We start from the raw sequence: 13,962 nt of genomic DNA, 5'->3' as shown, positions 1-13,962 counted from the left end.
ACCTGCTGATGCAATTTAGGAGAGGTAAGACCTTGCCTTCCCTGAGACCGACAGTACCCCTGTGTATTGTGTCTTCTTTGCCTCCTGAGGCCTCTGTGCACTCTTTGCAAAATTCTTTCATGAACAGCCTGGCCCAGGTCCCCAGCACTCCACCCTGCAATGCTCAACTTGCCGAGTTGTTCTCTGGCATCGTGGGACCTTCTTTTGTTGTGCTGCATCAACCACATTTTGCACCTCCTTTGAACCCAGATCCTGCGGCTTCTGGGGGTCCTGGCTGGCATCCTGAGTGCACTCTAAAGTGCTGAGAGCCCCCTCTTCCTCCTAACATAGAGCTTAGGCCCCCAGGTCCCTCCAGGGTCCATCCAGCACCATTTTGATGAAAAATACACTTTTGTAATAGCCAAGGCATATTGGTGCCTTCCAACAAGAAATCTAGTCTGCAACGATCTTCACACCATGGGATATATTTTGCATCATGCAGGAACCCGCTGGCATCTTCCTAGGGTGCATTTCTGCAGCCTTCTACTAACCAGGGACTCTTCTTTTGCAACCTCTTCTGGGTTGGCAGGGGCTCCTGTCCTTCCTGGAACTTCTTTCGACTTCTGGACTTGGTCCCCTTCCTTTGCAGGTCTTCAGGTCCAATAATCCAGCAGTTGTTCTTTGCAGACTTGGTTGGCTGCTGCAAAATCCCAAAAGTGAGGTATAGTGTGTCCTAAGGAAACTTGCAGTACTTTACTCCTGCTTTTCTGGGGTCTGGGGTGGGGCAATTTACTTACCTTTACTGTATTATTACTCTCCCAGCGATTCTGCACACACTACACTTGTCTAGGGGGGAAATTGTGATTCACATTCCACTTTTTTAGTATATGGTTTGTGTTGCCCCTAGACCTATTTCCTCCCATTGCATTCTATAGGATTTCCTACTGTTTGCATTGTTCTATGACTATTTACTTGTTTAATTTTGGTGTCTAGTGTATATATTGTGTATAATACTTACCTCCAGAAGGAGTATTGTCTCTAAGATATTTTTAGTACTGTGTCACCCAAATAAATACCTTCATTTTTGGTAACACTGAGTATTGTGTTTACTTGTGCATAAGTACTGTGTAACTGTAAGTGGTATTGCATGAGCTTTGCATGTCTCCTAGTTCAGCCTAAGCTGCTCTGCTATAGCTATCACTATCAGCCTAAGCTGCTAGAACACCACTACATTTCACTAATAAGGGATAACTGGACCTAGTATAAGGTGTAAGTACCCAAAGTACCCACTACAACCCAGGATAGCCTCCTACAATCACTCATTGACCCATAGATGCTTTTCAAAATTCATGGATTGTAGCTGGGCTTTTACCACTAAACAGAGAGCAGTATAATATGCAGTGGTGCAGTGTCCCTTTCTGTATGAAGCGTGAACCCTCAATTAGATGCACCCTGTGCTGTCAAGGTGAGTGTGCCATTTTACACACAAAATGTGCTGCCCTCAATGCAGACACGGACTCACACCTACGCTGCAAACAGTGTAGAAATGAAAGGGAGACAGGCAGTTGGAAACTGCTGGTGCATCTTTTGATGCAGTGAGTGGCATGACTATATAGATCTCTGCACACATATGACTTAAGAGTACACTTTAGGAGGAGTTTAGGGAGGGTTAGGAAGGAGTGTAAAGAGGGTCATACAACATAGTAAGCCAATTGCCATTCACAAACTGCACCACTGTAGTTACTACAGCCAAAAAGGAACCCACAACAGAGGTAAATGTACTTCAGCTCAGCATTGAAGTAAACTCAGCACCAGACATAGCCAACCCCTGGAATTGCAACACACTCTCATAGAAAAAAATGCAGCTAGAACTTAAAATAGAACATCCATAAGATGTAATGTTAAGATAAATTAATTTATTTCAATTTAAAAAATATATATTTGTACATTTAATTGATGTTAATTAAATTATTTTAATATTATTTCCTATATGTATAATATTACATCCCTAACTCTATTAATTTCTTGGAAGTGTACCTTGAGTTCCATGTGTGGTGCTGGACTTACACCAAGGCTGAGCTGGAGCACATTTCTCTCCCAAGGTATTACAGTGAAACAGATTTGTAGGCATAGCTGAATCCTAAGGACCTAGAATGAGAATCAGCTTTCAGTTAATCCTAGTGTTTAGCTGGAGATTAGAAGGTGTAGCGGTGTGGCAAGTTACATGGCTTCTATACAAATCTAGAAAAGGAATTGTTACCACTCCCCCTTGGTAATTATTTTGGGGGCCTTTTGAGAACCCCTTATCTTTAAGTTTTTCTCCCCCCTCTTTCTTCTGTTGGGAATCCTGACCACCTTTGTGGGTGTGTCCCCCAGATGCCTTCTTGGACACTCTGGTGCTACCCCAGAGATCCGCCTCCTCAGCAAGCTTGCTGGGATCAGTCAGCTTGTTATCTACCAAGTGCTGGCTCAACTCTGTAAAAGAAATACTGAGCATATGCTCTCTCAGAATCAAGTCATATAACCCTTTGTAATCATCTACTTTGCTGTCCCTCACTCATTCATCCAGTGCCTTATTGGAGAAATCATAACAATCTACCCAAGTTTGTGTTGAAAGTTTGGTGCTGTCCCTGAATCTCTGACGGTATCTCTCAGGGGTTAGCCTTAACCTGGCCAGTAAAGCGGCTTTTATGTGTGAGTAGTCATTTCTATTCTGTGGAGCTAGTGCAAGAAGTGTGTCCCTCCCCACTGCTGGTACAAAAACAACAAGCCCGCCCCCCAGTGCTCCGCAGAGGTCCCAGGGACCCTTAGTGCAACTTCATTGGCAGCCAGCCCCTTGTCAATGTCATCTCCCACCGCAAAACTTGGCACCACATTCTTGGGTATACAAACCTTTTTCTCTCCAACAGGTCCTGCATGTATGCTGCCACCATCACTGCTGGACTCAGACTGTCTCGCCTGATCTCCAGCTCCTTGAGACAATGAGCCAACAACAGTTTTTTCTCAGCCAAGGCTCTCTCAGCTGCAGCTTCAGCTCTCTCTGTTTGGCTGTTCTTTTGGCTTTAGCTTGCTTGGCTTCTCTCTCTGCTCTCCTTTCCCCCTGTTGAGCCTCAGGTTTTAGCCTTGCCATTTGCAACTGAAACTCTCTCCTCTCTCTTTTCCTCTGAGGTCAGGCCTTGATCAGAGACACTGCTCCCAGGTTTGGCAGGGGTCACAGTTGCAGTGGTTGCATCATCCACTGATGGAAAAAAATCCTCTGGAGAGCCATCTTCTGACTCCTCCTCTTCAGCATCCTCCTCTGAATGGGCTTCTGCCCAGGCCCTCAGCGCCATTTGAAATTCCTCCTTTCTGGAGGCACCTTGGGTGGGTACTCCCATATCCCTGAAGAACCCTTTCAGCTGTTTGACAGTATGGCCCTCATTACAACCCTGGTGGTAAATGCCGCCTACCGCCGTGCTGACGGCCGCCAAGATACCGTGACTGTGGCAGTATTCCGCCACAGGTATTATGACCCACACTGAGAAATCCGCCACTATACAGACCCCCACACAAGTCCACCAGACCAAAGGTCAGTGATAAATTAGCAGTACCAAAACCCACACCGTTACGTCAACGGGAATATGCCCACAGTATCAGGACTCAAAAATCACCGCAGCGGTCTTTCAACCACAGTAAACCATTGGCAGTACACACCGCCGCGCTCAAAATACACATACACTTACAAAACTACACCACATTGGGCAATTCTAACTACACACACCTGATACACATACACACACCACACCAACACACCCAATCCAATATAAAACACCCCCCCACATTACCCACAACCCTTTCCACGAAAAAAAATATTGCCAACAGAGAGAGACACATGCCAGGAGCACCCACTCAATCTGAGCCACCGAACACCATCACCCATACACCATCCACGCACCGCACACCACAACACATCACCCCACACATCACCCCATACATCCTCACACATATCACTCACACCACATCCATGGCACCCCAAAGACACCCCAGGTTTTCAGAGGAGGAGTTAAGGGTCATGGTGGAGGAAATATCCGGGTAGAGCCACAACTATTTGGATCACAGGTGCAGCAGACGTCCATTCCTAGGAAGATGGAGCTATGGCGGAGGATCGTGGACAGGGTCAACGCTGTGGGACAGCACCCAAGAACAAGGGATGACATCAGGAAGAGGAGGAGGAACCTACAGGGGAAGGTATGTTCCGTGGTTGCAAGACACCAGGTAGCCGTACAGAGGACTGGCAGTGGACCCCCACCACCTCCCCCACAACTAACAACATGGGAGGAGAAAGTCTTGGCAATAATGTATCCTGAGGGCCTCGCAGGAGTAGCAGGAGGACTGGACTCTTTTAAGTCAAATCATTACTACTATATCCCCCACCCTACCTGCATGCCATCACAAACTCCTACCCCTACCCTCACCTCCATCATTCTGCCACCTCACATATACCCCGTCATCACAACCCACCCATCCCAAAACCAAGCCCTGCATGTAACACCAATCCATGGACCCCCATCGCAGACCTGCATGGACACCCATCACCACAGCATGCACACTACTGACAATCATTTAGCCAAACCAAGCACAACTCACACAAGCCAAAGCTGCCTTGCTAATAACAACCATAGAGGGAAACATACCCATGCACAAGATGGCACACACAGATACAATAACACTGCATTTTCATCCCCACAGGACCTCTACTCAACATCCCCGAGAAGAGATGCCACCAACATCCAGTCCCCACCAGAGGAGGCCCACAGTGATGACAGCAGCTCTGCACGCCTGGATCATGATGACCAACCTAGCACATCAGGGACCTTCGGACAGTTGGGTACCCAGGGACAGTCCCAACCCACCACAGAGCGTCCCCCCTCAGGAAATACCAGCACAGCACCCACCCAGCTGGCCCATGCCACTGTCCCCAGGACACGTCAATCAGCAGTGTGTCCACCACTACAGGGACCCCAGGCAACCCCACAAACACAGGACGATCAGGAACCTGGGGTCAGTAGCAGTGGGCACACGGTTCAGGGGACAGAGGCACAGGACAACAGGGAAACTGGGAGGACTGCTGTGTGACAGGGGGAGGACAGGCCCAGGGAACCCACTCTCCAGGAGGCACTCTCCAGCATCCTGGGAGCATACCACCATTCCCAGGAGACCATGGGCCAGACACTGGACAAGTTGCAGGAGACCCAGCAGCTGCAGGAGGGACAGTACCAGGGGATCAGGGAGGACCTCAAAAACATCTACACCATCCTGGTCACCATTGCAGGGGTGCTGGCAGACATGAGCAAGACCATGAGGGAGGCAGTGGCACACCAACGGGCCCCTGACACTAGCCACATCGAAGAACAGCCCTCCACCTCCTCCGGCACTAGTGGCAGGAGGCCCCGCCACAGGACCAACAGGCCAACAACCACCCAACAAACGGTCCATGTGATCCAGGCAGAAGCCAGAGAACATTGCCAAGACCCCTGCCAGGAAATAATACTCTCCTGATTGTCACCCTTCTGTCCCACTCTGTCACCCTGTCCCCCTTGAACTGCCAATACTCCCCTTCCTATGCCCCACTGGACAATGCACCTGTGATACAAAGAGACTGGACTCTAACTAAACATTCCTCCACCATCACCCCAGCCCATTGTACACCCCCCTCTACGTACGAGCACTTAAATAAACACTCTTGGAACAAATACTAATCTTGAGTCTGTCAAATGATTGAATCATGTATTAGTGCAACATTCTGAAAACATTGCAAGTCATATATAGAGTCCTTTATACATTGGTATGACCTTTAGTGGGCAGCAGTAAACATACCAGGAGCCAGAGTGGGCCAAAGAGATTGGAAAATAGAGATGCCAAAGGGTACAGTAAGTGGCCAAAGACATAGGGAAATCAGGCTGCCATGTACAATGTCCAACAGAAAACTGAAATGTAAAGTGAAGTTACAGTGTCTTACCTGTGTGTCACTGGAAGTAATGCTGTATTATATTACTTCTGTTGTCCACATCTTCTTCCTCTGCCTCCTCTTCCTCACTGTCCAAAGGCTCCACCGCTGCCACAAGACCATCTCCAGGCTCATCCTCCTGCACAAAAGGCACCTGGCGTCTCAAGGCCAGGTTGTGCAACATGCAACATGCAACATGCAGCGATGATCTGGCACACCTTCTTGGGTGAGTAACACAGGGATCCACCTATCAGATGGAGGCACCGGAACCTGGCCTTCAGGAGACCAAAGGTTCTTTCAATGATCCTCCTTGTTTGCCCATGTGCCTCATTGTAACGTTCCTCTGCCCTTGTCCTGGCATTCCTCACTGGGGTTAGTAGCCATGAGAGGTTGGGATAACTAGAGTCACCTGCAAATATCGAGGGATACCTGTTAGACACACACTAACCCTTAGGGACAACCACATACCCAGACACAAACTTATACTCGGTGGTGACCTTGTGCTCACCTATTAGCCAAACCCGGTGCCTCTGGAGTTGGCCCATCACATATCGGATGCTGCTATTCCTCAAGATAAAGGCGTCATGCACAGAGCCAGGAAACTTGGCATTCACATTGGAGATGTACTGGTCTGCCAAACACACCATCTGCACATTCATAGAGTGATAGCTTTTTCTATTTCTGAACACTTGTTCATTTCTCTGGGGTGGGACAAATGCTACATGTGTACCATCTATGGCACCAATGATGTTGGGGATATGTCCCAGGACATAGAAGTCAGCTTTCACTGTGGCCAAATCCTCCACCTGGGGTAATACAATGTAGCTGCGCATGTGTTTCAGCAGGGCTGACAACACTCTGGTCAACACGTTTGAGAACATTGGCTGAGACATCCCTGATGTCATGGCAACTGTTGTTTGGAAAGAACCACTTGCCAGGAAATGTAGCACTGACAGGACCTTCACTAGAGGGGGGATACCTGTGGGCTGGCGGATAGCTGACATCAGGTCTGGCCCCAATTGGGTACACTGTTCTTGGATTGTGACTCGATCAAGTCTGTAGGTTAGGATAATGTATCTGTCCTCCATTGTCGCAAGGTCCAACAGTGGTCTGTACACCGGTGGATCTCATATTCATCCTCAGCGGCAGAAGCCTATGGAGGAAAACAGTGGGCAGAGGGTCTTATTCACACATCAATTGAAATAATGATGCATCTTTTACTTAACAGAACCTATATGTGAATCTGAGAGTCAGTTGCTGTGCCAATGTCTGCTGTGACGCAGTTAGGTGCCATGGCCTGTGCCCCCCTGAAATGGCAGATGCTGTGAGGAGGGACAAGTGGAAATGAGGTAATTCTGCTGCCATTTTGCGCCATTGCGGTAGGCGGTCTACGATCGCAGCGCAACTTCGCATTGGTTATCATTGGGCCCTATGGGTTTCAGGAGCCAATGACGATGTACGCCGGCGGTGGCGGTATGCACCGTCATGGACGTGACGCCATTTTCTTTCTGTTCACTCACTTGCTACCTGACCGTCAGCAGGAGAGGACCTACACTGCAAGTGCTGCTGTGACCTGTGTCTGGAGCACTCCACCCCCAATAGTGTTAGTGTTCATCTACTACTGGGCAGGGTCCTGTGGGTTACAGGTGTGCAGCTAATGGCATTAGGCATTGTAGCCCATGGGCTGGTGACTATCTTAGTAAATGGTAGTGCATGGCCTAGTGCATGGGGCTGCTCCCTGTGAGTTGTGTACGCCAACGGTAGTGTTGTTGCTGGCATTGACGAAGTGTATCCTCTGTCTCTCCCCCCCTTTTTGTTTTGTCACCCTGTCCTTCTGTGCATTAGCATCAACTGGCAGAGGAGCAGAGGCACCGGCGACAGAGGGAGCTGCATCCCACATGGGCCATGAGGCTGAATCCACCGACGGCGAGGGCACCAGTGGGATGGAGGGCAAGGTGAGCACCATGACGGCGACAGGAGGGGACACCACAGACAGCAACTCCTCCTCTGTTGGAAGCTCCCTGGCGATGGCGGATACCTCTGTGCCCACCACAACAATAGGTACAGCCACCACCGCCCTCCCAACAGCCTCTCAGCATGTTTCCCATGCCCGCTCACCCAGGAGGGTGGGCATCTCCTTTGCCCCAGGCACCTAAGGCCCTGCCCCTGTCAGCCCTGCTGCCTTCAGTGAGGAGGCTATTGACCTCCTGAGATCCCTCACTGTTGGGCAGTCAACCATACTGAATGCCATCCAGGGTGTTGAGAGGCATTTGCAACAAACAAATGCATACCTGGGGGGCATTCACTCTGGCGTGGCGGCCCAAAACAGAGCATTTCAAGCACTCACACAAGCACCATCCCCATGCAGACACACCAACATCCACTGCCTCCACTGTGTCCCCCTCCTCCTCCTTGTCCACCTCCCTCCTAGGAAGGTCTCCACTCACACCTGCATGCACTACATCCTCATCCACTACCTCCATCACCAGCATGCCCATCACTACACACCCCTCACTGTAGTCACCACCCCCACATCCATGCACACGTCTCCTCTCCCAGTGTGTCTGTGACCCCTCCTCCCAAAGTACACAAACGCAAGCACCAACCCACCCAACAGCCATCCACCTCACAACAGCATCCAGCCCATGCACCTGCACCCAACCTCAGCAGACAGACACCTCCTACAACCGCTCCCTCTTCCTCCCCTCCCAAACCCTCTCACTCTTCCCACCCCAGTGCCCCTAAGAAGCTTTTCCTGGCAAACATGGACACCTTCCCTACCCCCCCGTCCTTCCCCTCGGGACACGGTGGCCAGAAACCAGCCCAGCACCTCAGCCACCAAATTGTTGTCTGCTGTGGTTCCCGCACATATCAAAGGCTCAAAGGGGGCACCCATCAGCCCAGCCAGAGTGCCACCAACCCCTGCCAAGGCCAAAGGCATTCCACCATCTGGCAAGGTGAAGAGAAGGACAGGATCCAGCAAGGGGAAAGAGCCACAACCACCCAGCAAGGCAACCTCAAAGACTCCAGCTGCCAGACCCAAGGTCACACCACCATCTGCCAAGGTGAGGAAGGGGCAGAAAAAAACAGCCAAGGCACTGCAGCCGTCCGAGGCTGCAGGTGAAGGCCTGGCACAACTGCCAGCACCGCCACCTGCACCGCAGCCAGCACCACCAGCAACTCCGCCACTAGCACCGACGCAAGCCCCGCCATCTGCCTGCACTGCCACCTGCACCGCCACCTGCACCGTCACAAGCACCACTACTGTCAGCAGAAGAAGCCCCAGTGGGCAGCCGTCCGAGGCTGCAGGAGAAGGGCTGGAGCCTCCCTCCACCACTGGCAGCACCCCCACCAGCCCCGGCACTACCACCAGTTTGCAGCCGTAGCCATCGCCGGGTGGAGTCTAGCCCTGCCTCCATGGACAATCATGCAACCTGGTCCCTGAAAATCTTGTGCCTCAGACACCCAGGTGAGGGACTGTGAACTGCCACACCCCAAGTGTTGCATCACTGGGCACAGAGCTCCCTCCAGAACCAGTGTGGAAATGCACCCTAACCTTGGCAGGATGAAGCACACTGGGCACAAAGCCCCCTCCAGAACCAGTGTAGAAATGCATCCACTCACCCTATCCTTGGCAGGATGAAGCACACTGGGCACAAAGCCTCCTCCAGAACCAGTGGAAGAAGGCATCCACTTGAGAGACTGTGGCTTTGCACTCCCCAGGACCAAGCAGTGGGCAAAGCACCCACTTGAGAGACTGTGGCTTTGCACACCCCAGGACCAAGCAGTGGGCAAAGCACCCACTTGAGAGACTGTGGCTCTGCACTCCCCAGGACCAAGCAGTGGGCAAAGCACCCACTTGAGAGACTGTGGCTCTGCACTCCCCAGGACCAAGCAGTGGGCAAAGCACCCACTTGAGAGACTGTGGCCTTGCACTCCCCAGCACATCGCTGTGGGCATGGAGCGCCTTCCAGGAGCAGTGGCGTTGTCCCATCTTCCGGCTGAGGTGCACCTCCCTTCACCCTCCCCCTGAGGTGCCTGTGTGTTTTCAACCTGATGCCCCTGCAGTGTTCTCTCTGTATTGAGGCAGGAGTCTAGTGTGGGCTTGGCCTATGAGTTTTGGCCCAGTGGCCCACGGACATTTTGAGTGGACAATGTACCGCATTATGTACATATTGTATATTTTTGTAAATACTGTTTTAGGAATTCTTATGTATATCTGACTATTTCTAATATATAACTGATTTGACTCTATTCCTTTTGTCCTTGTGTTCTTCCAGGGGTTTATAGGGTGTAAATGTAATGTTGCTGTATGGGTTTGTGTGTATGGTGTTGTGGGTGAGGGTGAGGGTGGGGGTGGGGGGGGGCGTGTTGCGTTTGTGTGTCAACCTCTTTTTCCTTCCCCCCTCCCCTATCTCCTAGGGGCAGTACTCACCGTTGTCACCACCGTTGGTACTCCTGGTGTATGAGGAGGTAGACCAGCATGGGGAGGACCTGCAGCTCGGGCTCCATGGCGTCCTGGTTCTTCGTTGAGTGTTGAGAGATGAGTGGTTTCCTTTCCACGTACTGTTTGCGCAGTGCTTTTGATGGCGTTGGTACTGCCCCAGAAAACCTGGCGGATGGGTGGATTGTGATGGGGTGGGCGGTACATTGTCTTCCGCCTGGCTGTTGGCGGTTACCGTTGCGGTGTTTGTTGCTATCGCCGTGGTGGTCAGTGTGTTAAATTGGCTGTATGTTTTGGCGGTTTCCACCGTGGTTGTGATCCCATTATTTTTACCGCCGGCCTGTTAGCGGTATTACTGCTGTTTTAACACAGTTGACTTTCAACTGTGGGTTGGTAGTGAACTGTATGTCACTGCACAAATACAAATCCTATCCCCACCGCTGATCACCAATGTTAAAAATGGGGTCTTTGGTTGGCAGTCAGGTTATCCCCTGTCCAAGCAAGGACCCTCACTCTAGTCAGGGTAAGTCACACACAATCCAAATTATCCTGTGCCCACCCTCTGGTAGCTTGGCACTGAGCAGTCAGGCTTAACTTAGAAGGCAATGTGTAAAGTATTTGTGCAATAAATCACACTATACCACCATATAGCACCACAAAAATATACCACACAGTGTTTAGAAAAATATATAATATTTATCTGGACAAATGCAGGTCAAAATGATCAAAGATGCAATAAGTAAATGTAGAGATATCACTAAAAAGTGAAATAAAGGGCCATATTTATACTTTTTGACGCAAAACTGCACTAACGCAGTTTTGCGTCAAAAAAATTAGCGCCGGCTAACGCCATTCTGAAGCGCCATGCGGGCGCCGTATTTAATCAATGACGTTAGCCGGCGGTAGCCGCCGGCGCTGCCTGGTGTGTGTGAAAAAAAACGACGTACACCAGGCAGCGCCGGCGTAGGGGGATATGGAGCTTGGGCGCCAAAAAATGGAGCAAGTCAGGCTGAGGCAAATTTTTTGCCTCAACCCGATTTGCGCCATTTTTTTCGACTCCCAACCCCCATAGAAATGACTCCTGTCTTAGCAAAGACAGGAGTCATGCCCCCTTGCCCAATGGCCATGCCCAGGGGACTTCTGTCCCCTGGGCATGGTCATTGGGCATAGTGGCATGTAGGGGGGCACAAATCAGGCCCCCCTATGCCACAAAAAAAAAAAAAAAAAGTACTTACCGGAACTTACCTTAATGTCCCATGGATGGGTCCCTCCAGCCTTGGGTGTCCTCCTGGGGTGGGCAAGGGTGACAGGGGGTGTCCCTGGGGGCATGGGAGGGCACCTCTGGGCTCCTTCCGAGCCCACAGGTCCCTTAACACCTGCCTTGTCCAGGCGCTAAAAAACGGCGCAAATGCGGCCGTACGTCATTTTTTTGGACCCGCACACTCCCGGGTGTGAATTTTGCCCGGGAGTGTAAATACGGCGCACATGCCTCGGAGTCAATTTTTTAGACGGGAACGCCTACCTTGCATCTCATTAACGCAAAGTAGGTGTCCACGCTAAAAAATGACGCAAACTCCATGGACTTTGGCGCTAGACGCGTCTAACGCCAAAGTATAAATATGGAGTTAGTTTTGCGTCGGAATTGCGTCAAAAAAAACGACGCAATTCCGGCGCAAACAGAGTATAAATATGCCCCATAGTGTCTTAAGTCTTTTTATAGCAAACATTGGGGGTCATTAGAACATTGGCAGTAAAAGCCGCTTACCGCCGTGCACAAGACCGCCAACACACCGCTGCGGCCGCGGAAATCCGCCACAGCTATTATGACCCAGATCCCGAAATCTGACAAATTTCAGACACCCACACAAGTCCGCCACACCAAAGGTCAGTGATAAACTGGCGAAAACAAATCCTCCACCGTCACGCCAACAGAAATACGCCCGTGCTATCACGACCCACTAATCCACGCGGCGGTCTTTCAACCGCGGTATTCCATTGGCAGTACACACCGCCGCGCTCAAAATACACACACATCTCCAAAACACCACCACATTGGATAATTCGAAAGACACACACCTGATACACATACACACACCACTCCCACACACACAATACTATATAAAACACACACCCACATCACCCACAAACCCCTACGACCACAATTGCGACAGAAGGTCAGAGAGAGACACTATAATCTACAACCAAGCATCCACAGGCACACAACACCATCACTCACATAACATCCACACACAAAACACCACACACCACTACATATTACCACACTTATCACCACATACACCACCCCACACATCACCTACACCACCCCATGGCACGGCAAAGACACCCCAGGTTCTCGGAGGAGGAGCTCAGGGTCATGGTGGAGGAAATCGTACGGGTAGAGCCACAGCTATTTGGATCACAGGTGCAGCACACCTCCATTGCTAGGAAGATGGAGCTATGGAGAAAAATAGTCAACAGGGTCAACGCAGTGGGACAGCACCCAAGAAATCGGGACGACATCAAGAAGAGGTGGAATGACCTACGGGGGAAGGTGCGTTCCGTGGTCTCCAGACACAACATCGCGGTACAGCGGACTGGCGGCGGACCCCCACCTCCTCCCCCACAACTAACAATATGGGAGGAGCAGGTCTTGACAATAATGCATCCTGAGGGCCTCGCAGGAGTCGGTGGAGGAATGGACTCTGGTAAGTCAAATCTTAACTATCATATCCCCCACCCTACCTGCATGCTATCACAGACCCCCACCCTCGCCCCCACCCCTATCACTCCAACTCCTCACAAATGTACCAATATCACAAACCACCCATCCCAACACCAAGCCCTGCATGCAAAAACAAAGCATGGACACCCATCACTAAAGCATGCCCACTGCACATACCCATAACACCCCCCTCAACCATCATCACACAAGCCCACACACAGGAATGCCAGCACTGGGGTACACAGTCACCCACCCATTGCACACCTTGAAACACACAGATGCAATAATCATGCCTTTCCACCCCTGCAGGACCACTACTCAACGTCAGTAGACAGGAGGGTCCAGACATCTCCACCCCACCCACAGAACAGGCCCACAGTGATGACAGCAGCTCTGTCCAACTGGACCTCAGCTCCTGCCCCTGTCACCTCTACTGCCCTCAGTGAGGACCTCCTCAGGTCACTCAATGTTGGGCAGTCTACCATTTTGAATGCCATCCAGGGTGTAGAAAGGGAATTGCAACACACTAATGCATTCCTGGAGGGCATTCATTCTGGTCAGGCTGCCCTTCATCGAACCCTGCAAACTCTGGCCTCAGCACTGATGGTAGCCATTGTCCCTGTGTCTAGCCTCCCCCCTCCAACTTCCTCCACCCAGACCCAATCCCCTGTACCCTTCCCTATCCCAAGCATACCATCAGACCAGCATTCACACACCTCACCACACAAGGGAAGCTCAGGCAAACATAAGCACCACACATCCCACAGGCACTCACGCAAGCATCACACACATACAGACACACAAACATCCACTGCCTCCACTGTGTCCCCC

The sequence above is a fragment of the Pleurodeles waltl genome, chromosome 1_2 (assembly GCF_031143425.1).
Source record: "Pleurodeles waltl isolate 20211129_DDA chromosome 1_2, aPleWal1.hap1.20221129, whole genome shotgun sequence".
NCBI classification, from domain to species: Eukaryota; Metazoa; Chordata; class Amphibia; order Caudata; family Salamandridae; genus Pleurodeles; species Pleurodeles waltl.
Note: the sequence above shows the minus strand (reverse complement) of the source record.